This window comes from Canis lupus, chromosome 34, assembly GCF_003254725.2.
Source record: "Canis lupus dingo isolate Sandy chromosome 34, ASM325472v2, whole genome shotgun sequence".
Classification (NCBI taxonomy): domain Eukaryota; kingdom Metazoa; phylum Chordata; class Mammalia; order Carnivora; family Canidae; genus Canis; species Canis lupus.
In genome coordinates, this window is record NC_064276.1 from 38,453,715 (window position 1) to 38,474,979 (window position 21,265).

General features: G+C 38.9%; 1 protein-coding gene across 1 annotated transcript in view; it reads left to right on the forward strand.

Annotated features, from left to right (window-relative positions):
* The first annotated feature begins 406 nt into the window (after positions 1-406).
* NAALADL2 (N-acetylated alpha-linked acidic dipeptidase like 2) overlaps positions 407-21,265 on the forward strand; it is a 1,264,638-nt gene continuing 1,243,779 nt past the window's right edge. Inside the window, exon 1 of the mRNA XM_049105642.1 lies at positions 407-431. The gene's annotated coding sequence lies outside the window, so the exon portion shown is untranslated. The remainder of the gene's footprint in view (positions 432-21,265) is intronic.

Below are 21,265 nucleotides of genomic sequence, written 5' to 3' on the forward strand. Positions count from 1 at the left end.
GGCGGCTGCTGCCGGCTCCTCCAGGCCTGGGGCGCGTGCATCTTCCGACGGGACCCCCGGGTTCCCGGGGCGGGGGGGGGGGCACCCGTGCAAGGGCTGCACGCCCCGCCTCCGGCTGCAGGGGTGACGGGCTTCCGAAATGCAACTTTTAGAAAGTTTTAGTGGACTCGGGGGGCCTTTGCAAAGTCGGGGCCGGCTGCACGGGGAGCAGCGGGGTCCCGGCGTCCCCCCCCGGGCCGCGAGCCGGGTGCGGGCGGCGGGGCGGTGCGGCCGGGCCGGGCCGGGCCGGGGCGTGTGAGTCAGCGCGGCCCCCGCCCGGCCGCCAGGGCTCCGCGGGCTCGCGCTCGCCGCCCGCTTTACGGCTGCTGAAAACCCGCCCGCGCCCGGCCCGCGGCCGCGCCGACACCCGCCCGCCCGCCCGCGCCGCTCAGGTAACGCGCTGCCCCCGCGCCTCGCCCGCCCGCGCCCGCCCGCGCCCGCCCGCCCCCGCCCCGGCCCGGCCCGGCTCCGTGCTCGCGCCCTGCGCTCCGCCGCGCCCGTCGGCCGAGCGGCCCCCTCCCCCCCGCCCCCTCCCTCCGCGCAGGCCGGCGCCGCCGCACCCCTGCCCGGTCCCGGGGCCCCGTCCCCGTCCCCGTCCCCGCGCCCTCCCGCCCGCTCGCACCTGCGCGCACCCGGCCGCTCGGCAGCGGGACGCAGGGGGAGCCCGGCGCCGCCCCCCCCGCCGGCCCCGGACGCTCGGCCCCGCCACCGCGCCGCGGGCTTCCCCGAGGGAGTCCCCGACAAAGTGCGGAAAGAGCGGCCGAGCCGCCTCCTGCCCCAGGGCGGCCTCCGCACACGTCCGCCCCGCCCGGCCCGGGCCCTTGGTCGTCCCCACACACCCCCCCCCCCACCTCTAGGAGCCCCGCTCATCCTCTGGGTTCTCTGTTCCTGCTGTTGGGATACCCAGTACCCGGGCTGTGTTAGGATACCGAGTACCCACGCTCTGTTAGGATACCAAGCACATGCGCAGTGTGCTTCTGGTCCTTCTGTTAGGATACCAAGCACACGGGCAGTGTGCTTCTGGTCCTTCTGTTAGGATACCGGGTACATGCGCAGTGTGCTTCTGGTCCTCGCTGTTAGGATGCCAAGTACCACGCAGTGTGCTTCTGGTCCTCCTGTTAGGATACCGAGTACCCACGCTGTGTTAGGATACCAAGTACACGGGCAATGTGCTTCTGGTCCTCGCTGTTAGGATACCAAGGACATGCGCAGTGTGCTTCTGTTCCTCGCTGATAGGATACCAAGTACCCGGGCTGTGTTAGGATACCAAGTACACGCGCAGTGTGCTTCTGGTCTTCGCTGTTAGGATACCAAGCACATGCGCAGTGTGTTTCCGGTCCTCGCTGTTAGGATACTGAGTACATGCGCAGTGCGCTTCTGTTCCTCGCTGTTAGAATACCAAGTACTCGGGCTCTGTTAGGATACCAAGTACACGCGCAGTGTGCTTCTGTTCCTCGCTGATAGAATACCAAGTACCGGGCTGTGTTAGGATACCAAGTATACGGGCAGTGTGCTTCTGGTCCTCACTGTTAAGATACCAGGTACGCGGGCAGTGTGCTTCTGGTCCTAGCTGTTAGGATACCAAGCACATGCGCAGTGTGCTTCTGTTCCTCGCTGATAGGATACCAAGTACCTGGGCTGTGTTAGGATACCAAGTACACGTGCAGTGTGCTTCTGGTCCTTGCTATAGGATACCAAGTACATGCCCTGTGTTAGGATACCAAGTACACTGGCAGTGTGCTTCTCTTCCTTGCTGTTAGAATACCAAGTACGCGGGCTATGTTAGGATACCAAGTACACGCGCAGTGTGCTTCTGTTCTGCTGTTAGAATACGAAGTAAGTGCGCTGTGTTAGGATACCAAGTACATGCGCAGTGTGCTTCTGTTCCTGCTGTTAGGATACCAAGTACACGGGCAGTGTGCTTCTGTTCCTCGTTGCTAGGATACCAAGTATGCCACGGTGTCCTTTCGTCCTTGCTTGCCTCGGTGCTCGCTGTTGCTCGTGCGCCCAGAGCACAGCGATTAATAGATGCGGGGCCTGCATGCGTCCCCTAACCTCGTGCCAGAAACTGGACGCCCAGATGGTGCTGCTTGCTGACGGACTAGGTCTTGACAAACAAGCAGCGCTGGTACGGGTTCCTGTGCCGTCTACTGTCTCCAGTCAGTCCCATCCAGGGGGTGTTCTTTGAACGCCGGTCATGGGTAGTGGGTGACGGGTTCAGACACAAACAAGGGTCAGTGCTTGTCCGACAGCAGAGACCCTATGTCCAGGAGAAGGGACCGTGATGAGTCCTGCCACCGCAGTACTAAGTGTTCTGGGTGAATGTGGGGTGGGGGGGAAGGAAAGAAAAATTAAGGGAAGGGATGGGTTTTAAACTGGCTTTGATGTTTGAGTAGGATTTTCCCCATTTCTTTAAACCTTCCTAAGGATGCTTACTAGAAGGAGGAGCTCGTTCAGCAGTACTTTCACCTGAAACAACTCAGAGCTTTTTCTCCCCTGTCATTGGCAGTCATTTCTGCTCTCTGGACTTCTGGGAAATATGAAAGTAACTCTTCAGAGGAGGGATCTCATGTATTCCTGGTACCATCCAAAGAGTACTGTAGACTTTACAGGACCCACAAGGATGGGAAATGATCAATTTATTACTTACAAAAGCATCAAATTCACATAGAGACCTCAATACTTATTTATTCATTAAGTCACCAAATTTATCAAATGCTTGATGTGTGCCAGGGCATTGTTTTGGGACTGGAATAAAGCACTACCTTCTTGGAATACACATGCTAGTGGAGGGAGACAGTATGTTGTGGTACTATAACAAGTGCTATGGAGAAAGGATATGTGTGTGTGTGATGTGTGTGTTCAGTGGTTTGAAATAGGACTGTAAGGGAAGGCCTCCAGAGAAGGAGACCTTTCAGTAGACTTAGAACAGGTGAAGGAGTCAGCCATGTGATATTTGGGGCAAGAGTTTTCTAGGTGGACAGAAGAGAGAATGCAGAAGCCCTACATATGGGTGTGTTCAAAGGTCAGCAAAGAAGCCAGTGTGGGTGGAGTAGAGTGGAGGAGGGAAGGATGTAGGGTATGTGGTCGTCAATGAAATAGAGGCTACGTTGTACTAATGGTCTAGTGAGCTACTGTTTGTAATGACTCTAGATTTTACTCGGAGTGATAGGGGAAGCTTTTGAAGTGTTTTCATCAGAGCTGACAACTATTTAACCATTAACACCATTACTCTGCTGCTACGTTGAGAACAGTGAAGGAAGAAGGCAAGGGTGCCAGTTAGGCTATTATAATAATCCATGTGCAGATGATGGTAGATCAGACTAGGATGGTGACAGTGAAGGTGGTGACAAGTTCAGATTCTGGATGTATTTTGATGGTGCAATCCATAGGATTTGCTGACAGATTGGGTATGAAGTATGAAAGCAAAAGAAATTTAGGAGAACTTAATTACCTAAGCAATGGAAAATATAGATTTCCATTTACTGAGATGGGAAGATAGTGGGAGAAAGATATGATGGGGATTAAGAATTTGAATCTGAACACATTAAGGGTTAGATGCATTTAAAAATCTAAGTGAGGACCAGCAGGTAGTCTGAAAGGCTAATGATATACATTTGGGATTCTTCAGGAAATAACTGATTTAAAAAGTGAAGAGATTGGATAAATTCATTAAAAATGTATGGAATTAGAAAATTGAAGAGGACCAAAGACTGAGCCTCGAGGTACTGCCACAGGTGAGACAAGAAAGAACCATTCAAGGATTCTAAAAATGAGCTATATGCTTGGTAATTGGAAGAGCTGGAGAATGTAGGATCCTGGAAGCCAAGTAGAGGAAGTGTTTGAAGAATTAGGGCACTCGCTACCTGTTTTAAGGATGAAGGTTGAAAATTGACTTAGCCAAGGAAATCATTGATGACATTGATGATAGCTCTTTCCATGGAGTGTTGGGTGGTGAAAGCTTTTTTGGAATGTTTGAAAAGTAGAAGAGAAAATTGAAGGGGTGATCATATACATCCTTTGAAGATTTCGAATGAAAAGATAGAGAAATAGAAGATTCGTTGGAGGGCTATATGCTAGACAGTTTTAAAGATGTGTGAAACAGTGGTACGTTGTTATGCTGATGACAAAGAGCCCATAGACCTGGGAAACTGATGATGCAGGAGAAAGAAGGATAGTTCTCCTATTAGAGAAGATGCAGCAGGAGAGCTATCTCCTAATAGGATGGGCTACTTATCAGTAGTAATAAGAGAGAAGGAAACCTGTGGACAGAGATGCAAGTGGGGATATGTGTAGATGTTCTCTTTGGATCACTTCTCGTTTCTCATTGTGATGAGTGGCAGACAGTTGTGGTACATTAGAAGTTTGTGGGAAATGTTATCCTTTCTCCCCATTTGGTTGGTGGTATATTTGGTGAGCATATACTTTGAGATCCCGAAAATTTCTTTAAGCGAAGAAATAATGTGTTTGTTGAGGAAAGAAGAAGGGGAATTTCAGCGTTGAGTTCTGTTCAGGAGAAGACTCGGAAAGAAAGTTGAGATTATAGCATAGACGTGAGCTGCATACAGTGAAGGAAGAAATAAGGAAAGCAAGAACATATCACAAAATCTGCGAAAGGCTGTGATGAGGAAGGTAAAAAGTGCACTTTACCTCTAGTGCTGTTAGATGACTACAGTGCAGTTCTAAGGGTATTACCATCATATCAAACAGATGCTTAAATTCGTAAGTACCAAGTGTGACCTAATGGAGAGCAGTATTGTTGCTGGTGGTGACTCTCCTTATGGATAGGTGGTGTTAGACCTGGAAGGAGATGTTGGCTAGAAATAGAGTTCAGGCTGGATTTTGAAAATAATAATGAGACTGGATTGGCAACAAATCGGATATAGGGCAAGATAGCATTTTGACAACATTGCCAATGGATATTGAGCAGTTTGACAAGATGGAGAGAATTGTTGGAGTTGGAAACAGTACTTGTTTGAGACAACTTTCCATCACTTATTTAGGGACCATTTTTTAAATTGAATTCTGATTATAAAACAGGATTCTGTATGAGGTCTTGGCAGGAGATGGTGACACCAAGATGCAAATGACATAATCCCTGCCTTCAAATTACCATATCCAGTAGAGAAGAAACTGGAATAGTGTACACAAATATTCTAAGAAAATTGATAAATGCCTTGAGAGGTTTTTAAAAAAAATTATTGTGGAAATTGTCAGACACTGAAAAGTAGGAATAGTATAATGATCCCAGTGTATTCATCACCCTTAAAAATCTGTCAGTTTTCTGTTGATCTTGTGTGTTGTGAGAGAGTAGAAAATGGAGAGATTGTTTCTATTTGTAGATCAGAATATGAAGACTTCATGGAGCCTCATGTACATGGATAAGTAAAAAGACAATTGACCTGAATTGTGGTTGGTTGTAGTTCTGTACCTGCCACTGGCTTGCAGGGCAAATTTCTGTTACTCGTTTGATCTCTCTAGTCTTCATTTTCTCAGTAGAGCGTGGTGTTTCTCTATATCAGGGGGCTGCATTACTACAGCCCTCAGGCCAAACCCAGCCTGCCACCTGTTTTTATAAGTAAAGTCTTTTGGAACACAACTACATCTATCAGTTTATTATCTGTGTCTGTATTTGTCATAGAGTAGAGAGACATAGTAGAGACAGAGATGCTGTGGCTTGAGAAGGCTCAAATATTTATCCTCTGGTCTTTTATAAAATGTTTGAGAAACCCTATTCTATGTGATCTCTGAGGTTCCTTTAGTTGCAATATGTTACTCTATTAGCGAACCCAAAATGAGCAATAATAGCTAATATTTTTTGAGCATTTACTAAGAGCTAGTAAGTGTTGTTTTGGTTAGTATGTACTGACACATTTAGTTTTCCCTGAAGCCCTATCAGATAGGTCTTAATAGTTCAAAAATTAAACTAACCATAAATGGGTGAGTAACTTGCCCAGGGTTACATAGTAGTAGTGGACCAGGCGGTCATGTTAGATCGTCCATATCCTTGACTATAATGCTACATTCTTTTTAGATACATAGGAAAAATATATATGAAAAGAATTTTAGCCAGTGAGAGGATGGAAATTAATTAATAAATCAATGATTTGCAATTAAAGTCCTACATTGTGATTTTATATATATATATATATATATATATATATATATATATATATATATACATACATATATATGTGTAAAGCCTGTAAGAGTCTGACTAATCCTGAATGTACATTACCCATTGAAGAATATGAAATGTGCCTGGAGAGAAAATTCTAGTATGTCATCATTTTCTCATTAGGCCTTTTTTTTGAAAGAATACTTTAAAATTAAGTAAATTAAAAAAATTAAATTAAGTAAATATAAAATAGAACAATAGAAGCAAATTATTGTTTCTTCTGACCATATTTATCAGTTTTTAGGAGTTCAGACGTTTGATATATGACATGATTATTTGGTGCAAAAAATTAGAAGTTAGGAGCCCAGAGTTCTAGTCTCAGTTCGGTTCCCAGATAGCTTTTGTGTCTGTGTCCATGTCTTCTTTTGTCTTTAAGGTTTGTTTTTTTTTTTTCTTTACTGAAAAGTGAAGAGGTAGCTCAGGATCATTTTAGTACTTCTTACAGCTCAAAATCTGATTGTATATAATTTTTTACATGGTACATTCAAAGAAATGGATAAGATAGCAACATAGAAGAATGAAATTTGTTAAGATAAACATTCATGCTCTCCTTTTTTCTCACTACGCCCACATAAACACATATATGGATATGTATACACATAAATAGAAGCATACACACCTAGTTATAAAATCAATGTGATTTTAAGAAATATGTGATTTATAGTCCTATTTGGTGTATAGGCAGTTAAATATCTGTTCTTATGTCTATTTTTGTATTTGTATGAAGGAATAGGTAATTTTTCTCCTTGAAAAACATACAGTTACATAGAAAGTGAGTCTTGGGCAGCCCAGGTGGCTCAGCGGTTTAGCGTTGCCTTCAGCCCAGGGCCTGATCCTGGGGACCTGGGATCGAGTTCTATGTCGGGCTCCCTGTGTGGAGCCTGCTTCTCCCTCTACCTGTGTCTCTGCCTCTCTCTCTCTCTCTCTCTCTCTCTCTCTGTGTTTGTGTCTCTCATGAATAAATAAATAAAATCTTAAAAAAAAGAAAAGAAAAGAAAGTGAGTCTTGATGAATTCCTTGACCTCTGTGATCTGGCATATTGTCTCATGTTTTCTTTTGCAAAATTTGATTCATTGCTCAATTTGTTTGCCATTTAAAAGCAAATGGTATGCTTGAAATCAGGCTTGTCTGTTTTGCACTGTTGCATAGGATATTGATGTCAGACAAAATTATAATTTAATTGTTTTGACATTTTGATCTGAGCAGTTCAGATAAGAAAGGTGATTTGTCTTGCATAGAAACCTAATATTTTGAGCTCAGCATGATTTTCCCTAACTACTTGTTTCTAAGTATGGTTTCAATGTTTAAAAAGTTAAGCTTTAATGATTATGGGAATTTATGCTCTTGATATTAATTACCAAAGTATGGTTTGTTTAGGAATATGTCACAGATATTTTATTTTTTACATGTTTAGTCATTAAAAACTTTAGAAGATCCACGAATCCTTTAAAAACAGTGAAAATTCTATACTTTTGACTTTTTCCATTATATATAATACCACCTATCAATGTTTTCTATATTAGAGAAGGCTTTTTTTTTTTTTACAACTGTGACATATGCTTATTAACTTGTTCAGTTATAAAATTTTATTTATTAAATTGTTCCAGCCTTATTTATTGGTAAATTTATGACTCTGTATGTGCTATGCTTATTCCTGTGCATTGTGTCCAGTTATCATTGGTGATAAAATAACCTCAAAGGATGCATTCTTTTTTTTTTTTTTTAATTTTATTTATGTATTTGAGAGAGGGATAGCTTGAGGACGGGAGAGGAAGGGAGCCTTGCCGAGCAAGGGAGCCTGATGTGGGGCTCCATCCCAGAACCCTGGGATTATTTATTTTTAAAGATTCTATTTATTTATTTATGAGAGACACACTCAGAGAGAGAGAGAGAGAGAGGCAGAGACACAGGCAGTGGGAGAAGCAGGCTCCATGCAGGGAGCCCGACGTGGGACTCGATCCCAGGGCTCTGGGATCACGCCTGGAGCCAAAGGCAGACACTCAACCGCTGAGCCACTCAGGCATCCCAGAACCCTGGGATTATGATCTGAGCTGAAGTCAGACCCTTAACCATCTGAGTCACCCAGGAACCCCTCAAGTAATGCAGTTTTAAATGTACTTTGAATTTATCTTTTTACACTTAGAAACTGGAGAAAACACAGGAAATAGAAACACTTTTAACAAATCTTACTCTCTAAGTAATAATTTTTTTTGCCTTGTTTTGTTTTGTCAACTTAACACATTATTCAGTGATTTGACAACTTTTTGGGCATCTCCTGGTTTTAAGAAGCACTTACTTAAAGCTTAGCTACCAGAGGGGACCATTCAGGTGTGTGTGTGTGTGTGTGTGTGTGTGTGTGTGTGTGTTTAACAAAACCTGAAACATATTTCCTGCCAGGCTTCAGAACTCTTAGACTGTGTTCAAACCAAAGTAAATACCTTCTGGTGCATTGTAATACTTTTTTGAAATGCTGGTTGAAGAAGTCAGCTTGAGATTTTAAATTGCATTTAGGTGATAAAAGCTTCCTTTATCCGACCTTCTCAAGTGATGTGAATCTGATTGGGAATGACTAAAGGAGTCTTACAGTCTTGGACCCTTTCCCTAAACTTAATTTTGTTACATTCCCAGAAAACTTTAAGATAAGAACTAGGTATTTTTAAGCTAATTATGCAGGAAGCCTACTCTTATGTGTGTATGTTTGTGAAAATGCCTCAAGGCTTTACCGCTTCTTGTTGAAATGAGACAGTGTGTGAATGTTGTTTCCCTGGAGAGGCTGTTTGCCGGAGGTACATGGCTCCTAGGATAAGCCCATTTTTAGGAAGTCATAGCTGAAATGATTGCAAACAGTTTCTCCTAAGAATTTTCCAGAAGATGGCTTAGTCAACAGGGGTCTAGTGGCTATTTCTGAATTGACCAGCCAAAATGATTTGTAAATCATGACCTTGTAACTGGAAAATAAAATGATAATCCTCTAGTTGTGATACTGTGAGTTGTGTTGGAGGGTTCCAAATCACAGAATAAATATGGCTATCTTCTATGAATGTCAGATTTACTACTTTTCTTTTTTTTGCAAGGAAGTGTTAACCTTAAAAATAAAATGGCCAGTTATTTTTACCAGCAAAATGAATTTATTTGGGAATAGCAATTTAGGACACAAAAGTGATGGCAAACCATGGGCAAGTCTAGAGGACATAGGCAGAGGAACTGTTATTTTATAGAGAAAATGGGAGGAAGTTGGGAGGGACTGCTTTGAACAAAAGCCTGCTGGAGAAAAGCAAGAGTTCAGGGTAGTGCTGGTTTCTCATCGGCTGAGTTGTGGCAGTTTGTCATGGGCTAGGCTGTTGCTGGGCAAGGAGGAAATCTTCCTTTTTCCTGCTAGGGTTGTAAAGTGAACTTCCTTTTGCTCAGGAATTTGATGGGAAGTTTTGCGTGAGAACTCTCCCTTAAAGGCTCCCTGACTCCATTTTAAATGAAGTTTCCCTTTACTAATTTTCAAAGTAGTTAAGTAATTTAACTGGTAAATTAAATGTCTAAAAACATAAACGAATGTGAATATGACATTGGTGCAAAACACTTGATTTTTAAAATAAAACTCAAGACGTTGAGATAATTTCTTGCTTGTAGTAGGTCTGTCAAATGTATTTTCAGACCCAATGAAAGGATATAAGTTCAGATACAGATAGATAGTTTGTCATGTTCACAGCATGTTTAGTCCCAATAAGCTTATTATACACTATCAAATACTTAAATTATTTGCTATTGTCTACCTACTTTGGTTTACTTGGTTTCCTGGTATCTGCCTACCTTGATATCTTAATTTGCAGGAAAAACATTCTTCTTTATTCATCTATTTTTCTCCTACACTCCTGGCATTGAGATATGATTTCTGTGAGATGCTTCTCTCCTTTTTTTTTTTTTTTTTTTTTACTTTTTATTTTGGAACTGTAGATATATAGGAACATGCACAGCTAGAACAGAAAGGTCCTGTGTCCTCTTTATGGTTTCTCCCACTGATAGCATCTGATTTGACTATGATGCAGTATTAAAACCAAGAAATAGACTTTAGTATAACATGTATATAAAATTTTATGTCATTTTTACCTCAAGTGTAGATTCGTGCAGTTTATCACCATAATCAAGGTATGGAAGTATTCCATTACCACAAAGATCCCCTTACAGCACCCTGCAAAAGAGGTAATAAAAGAATCAGAGATATTTAGCTTAGTTAAGGAATTATTCACTTTCTTCTCTCTAGTTTTTGAGATGTATATAGTAGATCATTTCATATTTGGGCCTATGTAAGAGAAAGATGAAATATGATCAGTACACTTCAGGATATCTTTAAATAGTTAAGATATTCATACATAAAAATATAGATAAAGTCATTTGTGAAAGTTTTGAAGGCTCAAAACTTTATACATTATAAAAACATTATATCTGGGATCCCTAGGTGGCTCAGTGGTGTGGTGCCTGCCTTTGGGCCAGGGTGTGATCCTGGAATGCCCAGGATAGAGTCCCAAGTCAGGCTCCCTGCATAGAGCCTCCTTCTCCCTCTGCCTCTCTCTCTGTCTCTGTCTCTCAATAATAAATAAATAAAATCTTTAAAAAAATAAAGGCATTATACGTTCATAGGTCTTAAGATAGGAAGCTGGATATGTGTCTCTATGACTAATCCTTACTTGTGTACTAGAATTGACCAGATAAAACTTAAAAGAGAAAATAGTGGAACACATAGAAAGAGGGGTCCTTGTTGAAGTTCTGGAGTACCCAACCAGCCTTCTATTTTCCTGTGAAACTTAGAGTTGGAGGAAAATAACTTATTTTTTTTTTACAAGTATTTATTTATTTATTTATTTATTTATTTATTTATTTATTTATTTATGACACACAGAGAACAAGCAGGGGGGAGAAGCAGAGGGAGAAGGAGAAGCAGGCTTCCCACTGAGTAGGGAGCCCCATGTAGGGCTGTATCCCAGGACCCTGGGACCAGGACCTGAGCCAAAGGCAGACACTTAACCAACTGAGCCACCCAGGCACCCTAAAAATAACTGTTTAGCATTATCAAAAGTGCTCCTAAATGACATTGTGCTACATTTGATTTTATAGGTATTAATATCTACAGCCACTACATGAGGTCACTTATTTTGTTTCCAATACTCTATGAAGATAATTATTCTATTACTAGGGCCTCAGAAATTCTTCTTGATCAGTTTTCTCAGATGTATTTTCAGGAAATCATGATCTGGCATTTTAGTGTCACATATTGTCATATGAATGACATAAATGTATTGTTAAGGTACATTTGTCATATATCTTATTTTAATTGCTTTAAAGATTTTTAACTTTGCTTTTTTGGGAAAATTTGTGATTTTAAATATTTAAAATAACTACCTTCTCTTTAGTTTTCAACTGTAAGGTAGCAAATTAAAGTCTTTTTGGAGTTTTAGAGATACAGTTGAAATTTTGTACTGTTAGAGCAGTATCTGCTTTTCCATTAGCCCTTTCCCATTCTTTTTAGGTTATCAGAATAAAGCAAAGAATTCCTATCTGTCTTCTCAGTGTTTGCCCTGTTATCTGAATGTACCCCGTAACTTTGTTCTTATAGTGATATTTATGCATTAGGTCCAGATTACTGTCATCTTCATTATGTTCCTTATCAATTTTCCAAGGTTAAAACATAAATATAAATATATGTATATATATTTTTTCTTCCCTTGCTTTACTAATTTTGAGTTGTATGCATAGAAAGGACAAGGCAGAGAGTGAGCATATTCATCTTGTCAAATATATTTTATTCTTTTCCACCAGTTGAAATGATGTAATTTTTCCCTAAATCTTTAATTTCACTTGGAATGAAAAAAAAAAAAAAACTACTTTAATGTTTATAAAATGTGCAACATTTTTTAAGTTGGTAAAAAATCCTGATGCTCTGTATGTATAGAAAGAAAGGGTGGCTTGGTTTTTACTTTTACCAAGGATGACATGGTATGTTGTTATCTGTCTCTTACCTCTGTATCTACCTCAGTTTGGGAATGTTGTTGTGGATTTAGAGTATTGAGGGTTTACTTTATTGTCAGTATTAGAGATAGTGACATTGGCGAAATTCAAGTGACTCATCATCACCAATTCTTCCCTTAAATGGAGAAAGTTGCTCTTGGCTACATTGCCCTCTGGTATATATCTATAAAAAAGCAGCTATTCTCTTATTTGTTCAGTATCAAATATAAAAATCTGATTGTATGGTTTTTCATATCATTTAATTTTAAAGCAAGCAGGAAACCACATGATAGAAGCTTGATGTGTTGTATTATAATCTAGACATTTTCTTAGTATTTATCCAGTTTGAACTCCTCTAAGCATTTTAATGCTAAAAAAAAATCACAATGTATTTAGGACAAAGTAGTTACAAAACCTGTGAATTAATGTTTTGTCTCTATTTCTGATTAAAGAGTTACTGTTCCTCATGTCTTCTTTTTGGTTTACATATTTTGGGGGGTGGTGAAAAGGAAATCTCTACCCATTTTTACAACACATATTTTATCTGCATTATTATTCTTTCGTTTGTTTTTTTTAAAGATTTTATTTATTTATTTATGAGGGACACACAGAGAGAGGCAGAGACACAGGCAGAGGGAAAAGCAGGCTCCATGTAGGGAGCCCGACGTGGGACTCAATCCCGGGACCCCAGGATCAGGCCCTGAGCCAAAGGCAGACGCTCAGCCACTGAGACACCCAGGCATCCCTATTCCTTCATTTAATATAAAAACAAAAATAGGGTGCCTGGGTGGCTCAGTTGGTTAAGCTTGGGACTCTTGATTTAGCTCATGTCATGATCTCAGGGTCCTGAGGTCAGGCTCTGCACTCAGCAGGTGGTCTGCTTGAGATTCTCTCCCTCTCCCTCTACCCTTTCCCTGGCTGATGTGTGGGCATATTTGCACCTGAACTCTCTCTCTCTCTCTCAAATAAATAAATCTTAAAAAAAAACCCAAAACAAAAATCACATTGAAACCAATAAAACATTGTTCATTAATGCAGTGCTAAGGGTGGTGGAGGGATTAAGGAAGGGTCCTGTCGCCTTGGTATCTGTATTTCAGTAGCTCACTTTTTTATGCAGTTAATGCACCCTTCTAGGACACCTGCATTACTACATCTTCTCCATGACCCACTTACTATATATATATATATATATATATATATATATATATATAACCAACTTTCAGAATTTTAATTTCTTCATTTATAAAGTGATACTAATAATAGTCCACTATACAAAGGTTATTGTAAGAATAAATTAAAATAATATGTGGGGAAACAACATTATCCTTACATATATGAATATCTTTGGAGTTAGTTGAGTCCAGGTTTAAATCCCATTTTCCACCTCCGTATTCTGCTCTGTGATACTTGACAACTTGGTTGGCTTCTCTAAAAATGGGAATGATTTTATCTGCTTCAGAAGGTTGTTTTGAAGTTAAATCTGAGAATATACGTGAAGCACATAGTACATTGCCTGGTACCTAATAATAAATGCTATTTCTTCTTTCTTCCTTCCCTTTTCCCCATTTTCTCATTCTCCAACAGTCCTGGTGAAGGAGATCTGGTGAGATCAGCTATGGACTAGGTTGAAACTGTTTTCTGAGTTCTTTGCCAAGCCTCAAGGAAGGGGCTTTCCTGTCCTAAAGGAAAGTCTTTCTTGAGGTTAGTCAGGGGATTTCCTCGTGAGTGAAGGACTGGGGAGATTTTACAAGTCACCATCTGCCAACAGTTGTCTTATATCTGATTTTCTAATACTGCCATTCCTCTGCTTAAGTCTCCTCACTGCCTTTTAGATGAACCTGAACTTAGGCCACTGAACAAGACCCTTTTGTAATCAGCCTCCATTATAGATTCCACGTTCATCCCCTGTCCCTTATTCTCAACATACTTTTTGATTGTTCCTCTACCCCTACCACATACTTAGGTGTGTGTGGAGAACCGGGCACTCTGGCCTGAAGATGCTGAAGGAAGAGGGGTGTCCAATGTGCTTGAGGGATGTGTTGGCACTGTTTCGTGTCCACTCATGTTCTATGCCACTTGTGTGGATGCTCTGCCTGGAATGTTTTTTTCCTTTCTCTAAAGGATAGATGCCTTTAGATCCAGCAGTAACCAGTTAAAGTATCTTTTTTGCCAATGGCCACACCGTCAACCCAGAGCCAGTCACACTCCTTCCACTGTGGTTCTGTGTTCTCTTGTATATATGGCTGCTTTTATTAGCAGTTTCCCTGTATCTTGCTTTTACCCTCATGTTCTATTTGCCATATGAGCAGAGACAGTGTCTTTTAATCTTTGCCTCCTCCTTATTTATCATTACATGCCCAGCGTGTGCTTACTAAACTTTTTTTTTCTTACTAAACTTTTTAAATGAATTTATCTTCATGACAATAGCTATGGGCCCTATAACAGACTAAATATACTAAATGTACTAAATATAACAGACATAGCAGGCTGAACCAGAATTTTAATTTCTTTTCCTTGAACATCTTTTATACTCTCTGCCCAACTCCCTATGGGTGGGGAATTGCACCCCCAACTCCTTATGTGAAGATGTACTTCCACAAGTAGATTGTAATCTCATAAGTATATTCTATATTTCTCCTTGCCAGGCACACAGAGGATGCCCAGGTGAATAGCAGATAGGGTTGGTGGTTGAAAATACAGTTTCTTCTTGCCATTTCACTGCCTTTTGCTGCTTAAGCAAAGTTGGTGTACTGAAAGAAGATAGATTCATAGATAGGAAATTATAGATAGAAGATAGATTTATAGATAGGAAACACTTTGCCCAAAAGTGTCTGAGAATAGCCAGTAGGGCCAGGTTTTGCCCCTTTGCAAGCTTATGAAGGAGGATAATGTACTGTGTGTGTGTGTGTATGTGTGTGTGTGTGTTGGGGGAATGGATGGGTGGGTGGGAAAGTGGGTCAGGAGTGAGTAAGATGATGAATCCTAGGGTCCTACAGGGAAGTCTCACTCTAAGTAGTTCTCAGAGACACTTGAATTGTGAGTGAGAAGCAGGAAGCTTGAGAGTATAAAAGATGTTCAAGGTAGAGCTCACAGAAAGGAATGAGTGAAGGTTAGTAATGGAGTTGAAATTATAAATGGGTCACAGTGTAGGTCTCAGGAATGGCATCTACTGGGCCCATGTTCACCCTTTGGGGTATTTACTGTCACCAAGTTATACTGCACAGTAGGGAGGCATGAGGAAAAGTAGAGACACAGAAAAATCAAATCAGTTTGGCCATGTTTTTTCCCCCCAAATGAATATTGGGATATGTGGCCTGAAACATGGCTTGTGGATAGATCTAGGAAAGCAGGGTTTTTTATAGTGATCATAGAGAAGTAAAAACCATTTGGACATAGGATTCAATTCAGTTCAGCTAACTTCAGTAAACACTGAGACCTATTCTTGATAGAGAAAACCAAAGAAGAATGTTTTGATTTGTCCTTCATGGAGGTTGTGTTGTAATTGGAGGAGTGAGAAAATAATTACTAAAATGTAAAATAGTGTTCTTATTTTTTTTAATTTGCAAAACTATGGTTGTATCTGAAACACTGATTTTATTACGTAGATTGAGGAGATTATGACTTGATGCTGATGTTATTAGATGGTAGTACCTTATTACGTATTTTTAGGATTTGCTTTTTCAAAAGTTTATTGTGCTTACTCTGTTTTCAGATTGCTCTGTTTCTTCTGTTGATATTGAACATGGGAATGTGAAAAATGAGTTTGTTAAACTTGAAAAAAATATAATAATTTTAGAACATCAACTTTTTGTTATAATAGCCTTATTTTGTATGTCCTTCATTGAAGCCACATTACGTCCTTTTTTGAAATACATAATTATATAAAACTAACAAACACAAATATTGGGATATACAAATCAACACTAATTTTATATTTGTTTTATTCTCTAGAGAACATTATACGTCTATTCTTAGAGCATAAGTTACCTTAGGTGATCATCTAGTTTATCCTTTTCATTTTATAAAGATGCATTAAATGACCTGCTCAGGCTCACATAGGCTTGACTCAAAATGAGACTAAGTTGGAACTAGAAATAGGTGTTCTTGGTCATAATACAGGTCTCTGCTACTATCAAATTCACGTATTGGTGTTTAAAAAAAAGCCTTTGTTATATGTAACGGCCTTCCCATTTTTTTCATTAAGATGGCAGATGTACTCAGTGTACTTTCATTCATTATTTTGTGTTATTCTGGACCTACTCAGGATCGCTTCCTAACTTAGTTAATATATATTCAAGTTTCTGTTATTTCGGGGGGCTTTGAAGATGAGAGTAGCAAGCCAACATTCTTCTAGCGTAGAAGGAAACCTGAAGGAATGGTCAAGAGAGTAAGGCAGGGGTTGGAGGGAAGGGAGATGGTCCAGAGGAATTGATTTCTGAGTTTTTTAGGGAATTCCCACTGTTCTTTGACAAAATGAGAAAGTAAGAATTATGGTGAGTTTTTCTACCATCTTTTGCTTTGTAATTATATCCTACTCTTCTGAGTAACATTATTGACAAAATAAAAGTTGGTAACACTATGCTAATACATATTATATACTTTTTTTGTGTTTGACTTTTTAAAAAACTTTATGGGCCCATGAAGCCCAAAAGATGTAGGAGATACTCATCCAGAATCTGTAGTGCTGTTTGGGGAGAAAAGCCCCAGGTGAAAACCAGATGATATGAGGGACTGAATCCCTATGGCAAGAGAGTTGCCAAAAGACCAGTGTGTTTTAAAATGGACAATAGGGGTGCCTGGGCGACTTGGGGAGTCTGAGGGTCTGACTCTTGGTTTCACCTCAGGTCGCGATCCATGGGCCATGGGATTGAGCCCTGGCTTGGGTTCAATGCTCAGTGTAGAGTTTGCTTGGGATTCTCTGTCCTCCTCGGGCCCTTCCCCTCCCCGTTCCTTGCACACACTCTCTCTCTTTCAAATAAATCTTTAAAATGGGCAATATGTCAAGTTTGAGGATAGTGGGGAGGTGGGGAAAATGAAAATTAGGTATCTTTATTTAGTTGGTTCTCAGGTCAGTGTTAAATGAGGTTTGCATATGAAGAACATGTAGTAGATGGTCAATTGGAAGAATGCTTATTTGGAGTTCTTGGTGTCTATGCTGGATTCATTCCATAGTCTTAGCCCAAGTGTAGAATCACTGAGTGCGTCACCCTTAAAATGGGAATTAAAAATGCTGGTTTTTAAAGCACTTTAGGATCCTCAAATGAAGTATACCATTGCGAGCTTCAGAGAGAGTTTCTTCACTTACAGTCTTTGAAATGGAATTCAACTGCAGCTTTACAAAGTGGTATTAGGATTCCTAATGACAGCAATCTTGTCTTTTGTTCATGTTTTCAAAACCCACCTGCATGTTGTATTGTACGTGCTCTGTAATTATGAAGTGATGTGAAAAAATTATTTAATTTTTTGGAAAGTTGCCTTAACATGTTAATGGGACACTGGCAACATTACTAAGATTAAAAATGCAAACTACTTTACAGAGATCTGAATTTATAGGAACATAAATGCATGCTGCTAAAGCAAAATGTATTTTGCTAAAGTAAAATGAAAAAGCAAAAAACCCACAAAAAAACACCAAAATGATGATCCTCCTTCTCCTCTACCAATACCTCCTGTGAACAGTCCCCAGCAAACAAGGGGATCTATCAGGGAACATTAAGAATCATGTCATCTGGAATCAACATAGGGAATAAAACATACTGAGAGCTATTTCTCATTTTTTTCTTCTTCATATCATATAAGCCCTAAATGTGTTTTCTTCTTGGATCAGGAAGAGAAAAAATTCAAAGATCAATTTTGTATTGGTTTAGCGTTTTTGTTCATTTATAAAAACAGTGTGAGGAAAATGGAAACATTAACATTCATTCTTGTTTGAAGTTTGAATAGAAAGATCCCAGTGATATAAATCATGTACTTAAGACTTGTTTCTCTATTGTATAATTTTCTGAAAGCAAAGTAGTTGACTCCAACAACTCTACAGTTGAACTCTACAGCTTCACTTATGCACAGATTCTTATTTTATAGTACAGTATGGTATATTTTTTAAAGATTTTATTTATTTATTCATGAGAGACACAGAGAGAGGGAGAGGCAGAGACACAGGCAGAGGGAGAAGCAGGCTCCATGCAGGGAGCCCAATGTAGGACTCGATCCCGAGTCTCTAGGATCATGCCCTGGGCCAAAGGCAGGCGCTAAACCGCTGAGCCACCCGGGCTGCCCATGTACAGTATGGTAAATGTATTTTCTCTTATGATTTTCTTAGTGACATTTTCTTGTCTTTAGGTATCTTTATTGTAAGAATACAGTATATAATACATATAACATACAAAGTATATGTTAATCAACTGTTAATGGTATAGGTAAGGATTTTGGTTAACAGTAGACTAATAGTGGTTAAGTTTTGGGGAGCCAAAAGTTTTATGTAGATTTTTGACTCAGGGGGGTTTGTACCCTTACCTTCTTCATGTTCAAGGGTCAACTATAAAACTATTTAAAAATAGAGCATCATTCTGATTTATTAATTTCAAATTAACTTTCAGGGATTATTTTCTTTGAAAAATATTTATGTTTATAAAATTTTTAATGATCAAAATAATACAGAATCATTGCAAAACATTCAGAAAGCCTAAAAACATATAAAGAAATAGAAAAAAAATCTTCCATTAATTACTAACCAGAGATACCCTCTTAAAATATCACCATTTTTTCTTCTGATTTTTTTTTCTATTTTATTTTTTCTTTACATTTTGGAGATCATACTAGAAATTTTAACATTCTGCTTTTTCAACATAATATATCTTATATAGAGTATATTACAATATATATAAAATATATAGATTCTATATATATTATATAAAGAGCATTTTGAATATTATTTTAAACCTTGAAAACATAATTATTGATTACTATGTAATGCATTATCTGTCTTGGACACAATAAATCAATTTCTCTGTTGTTGGACAGTTGTTTGCTTAAATCTTTAAAGTAATGCAAGTTTTTTTGAAGCTTTCCTCTTCAATTGAGCAAGCTTATTGATAAAACTCTACTTAAGATTAGATTTTTTTCCTTTCCTTCTTTCATCCCTTCAGTTACATGCTGGCTAATTCCTGGGCTTTTTCCTCCCTGTTCTTTGTAATCTGAAAAACTCCATGTTTTCTGTTACTGCTGTGACATCTTTAGTTTAGCTGTGATTGATGTATTGTGATTGTAGGTGGGTAAAGTATATATGCTTCTTTTGTAAAGTTACCATGAGTCTCAGCAGGGGGTCTTTATACAGCTTGAGAGCTATTAATATACTTGAGACATTATATACAAAGATATTAAATAGAATATAAGGAATGAAATACTAATTCACTGTACAGTTTAAATTTTTTTCTATTATGAAGCATTTTACCTCAGTTGTATGTAAAACGAAGTATTTTACACCAATATTAATACTGATGGCTGCATGAATTAAGTATTGATTTTTTTATGTATAATTTACTTTTTATTGATCTCAAGAGTGTAACAACAGTTTGTCAGTACTATATTATAAACATTTTATTGGCTGTAAGGGGCATATCTGAGTTTAATAATTATATTCTTTTCAATAAAATTTGTCATTTTGTAGGAAAAGATAGATAGTGTTATGGACAAGATTATTGAACAAAATGCTTGGTCTTTAGATTCCTTGATAGGGCTATGTGGATTTTTCCCTGGTTTAAGATTGTTTTATTCACATGGGAAAAAAATACTACCATTCTATGCAAAAAGTACATTTCTAGTCAAAATAACATATGTTTCTGGGAGAACTTTCTTCAACATTAGTTTAACTTGATTGAAATTTATTTTAAAAATAAGCTTGCGAAGTGAAATTTAATTAAATGTTGAAATTAGTTCTGGAAATAGTCACAAAATATAATAAAAACCAAGGTCTACATTTTTATTTAACAAGCTGCTCTTTGAGAGCAGTAGGCTTGCTATATCACAGTTCTTTTATATAGTTTAAAGAACTCTAATACAGCACTCTGTGTATGTGTGCACGTGTGTATGTTTAAGTTGTTTATTCTTCTAATACCTGTATGCTAAGATTATTTTAAATAATAACTTACCTGGCATTATATGCTATGAATTTCACATCTCATTACAAGAATAATTTGAGGTGGCAATAATAAATTGTATGTTTTATGATTGAATTTCACTTACATTATTTTAGGAGTTTGTCATTTAATAAGATATGATTTATTAGTTCTCAGGTTTTTTTATTGCAAAAATATCTCTAATTTTTAACATTCTATTTAATACCATTGTTTTACTTAGAAGGCATGAGAAAAAATAGTTTTCATATAAAGAACCCTGATTTTTGTTTTAAAATATTTTCTCCTTAAATATTTCTTCTTAAATGTTATTTCTCATTTCCATAAAGAATAGGTTATTATTAGAATTTTATCTTTGTATATTGCAAAATCCTTCTGAACTCAATGCAAAGACAGCTTTAATAATAAAATAAAACGATGCAGTCACTATCTTTCTAAATGGAAATCAAATAAAAATACATAATCTCTCTTTTTTTTAGGAGAAGAATAATGGGGAGGAGGAGGAACAGGAGAGGGAGAGAGAGAATCTTAAGCAGGCTCCCCACTGGGCAAGGGGATGATCTCATAACCACTGTATCTCACAACTGTGAAATTATGACCTGAGCTAAAATCGGGAGCTGGATACTTAACTGACTGAGCCACCCAGGCACCCCAAACCAAAGTATATTTTTGAAAGTAAGAAAATGCAGAAGGTCTGTTTAGAACTAACAGACAATGAAGTTAGCTAAAATAAGCCAGTTCATATTACAGAGTTATAATAGGCAAGGCCCTCACAAAATTAAAGGTTTATTTTCTTTTTAGCTGATTGAGTGGTTTATAACGTTAGGGGTGCTAGTAGAGTGTAGTTAAAGAAAATGGCAATTCAGTAATCCTATTTGCTTCATTGTCAGTGTTCTCTCATATCATTACAAAGATACTC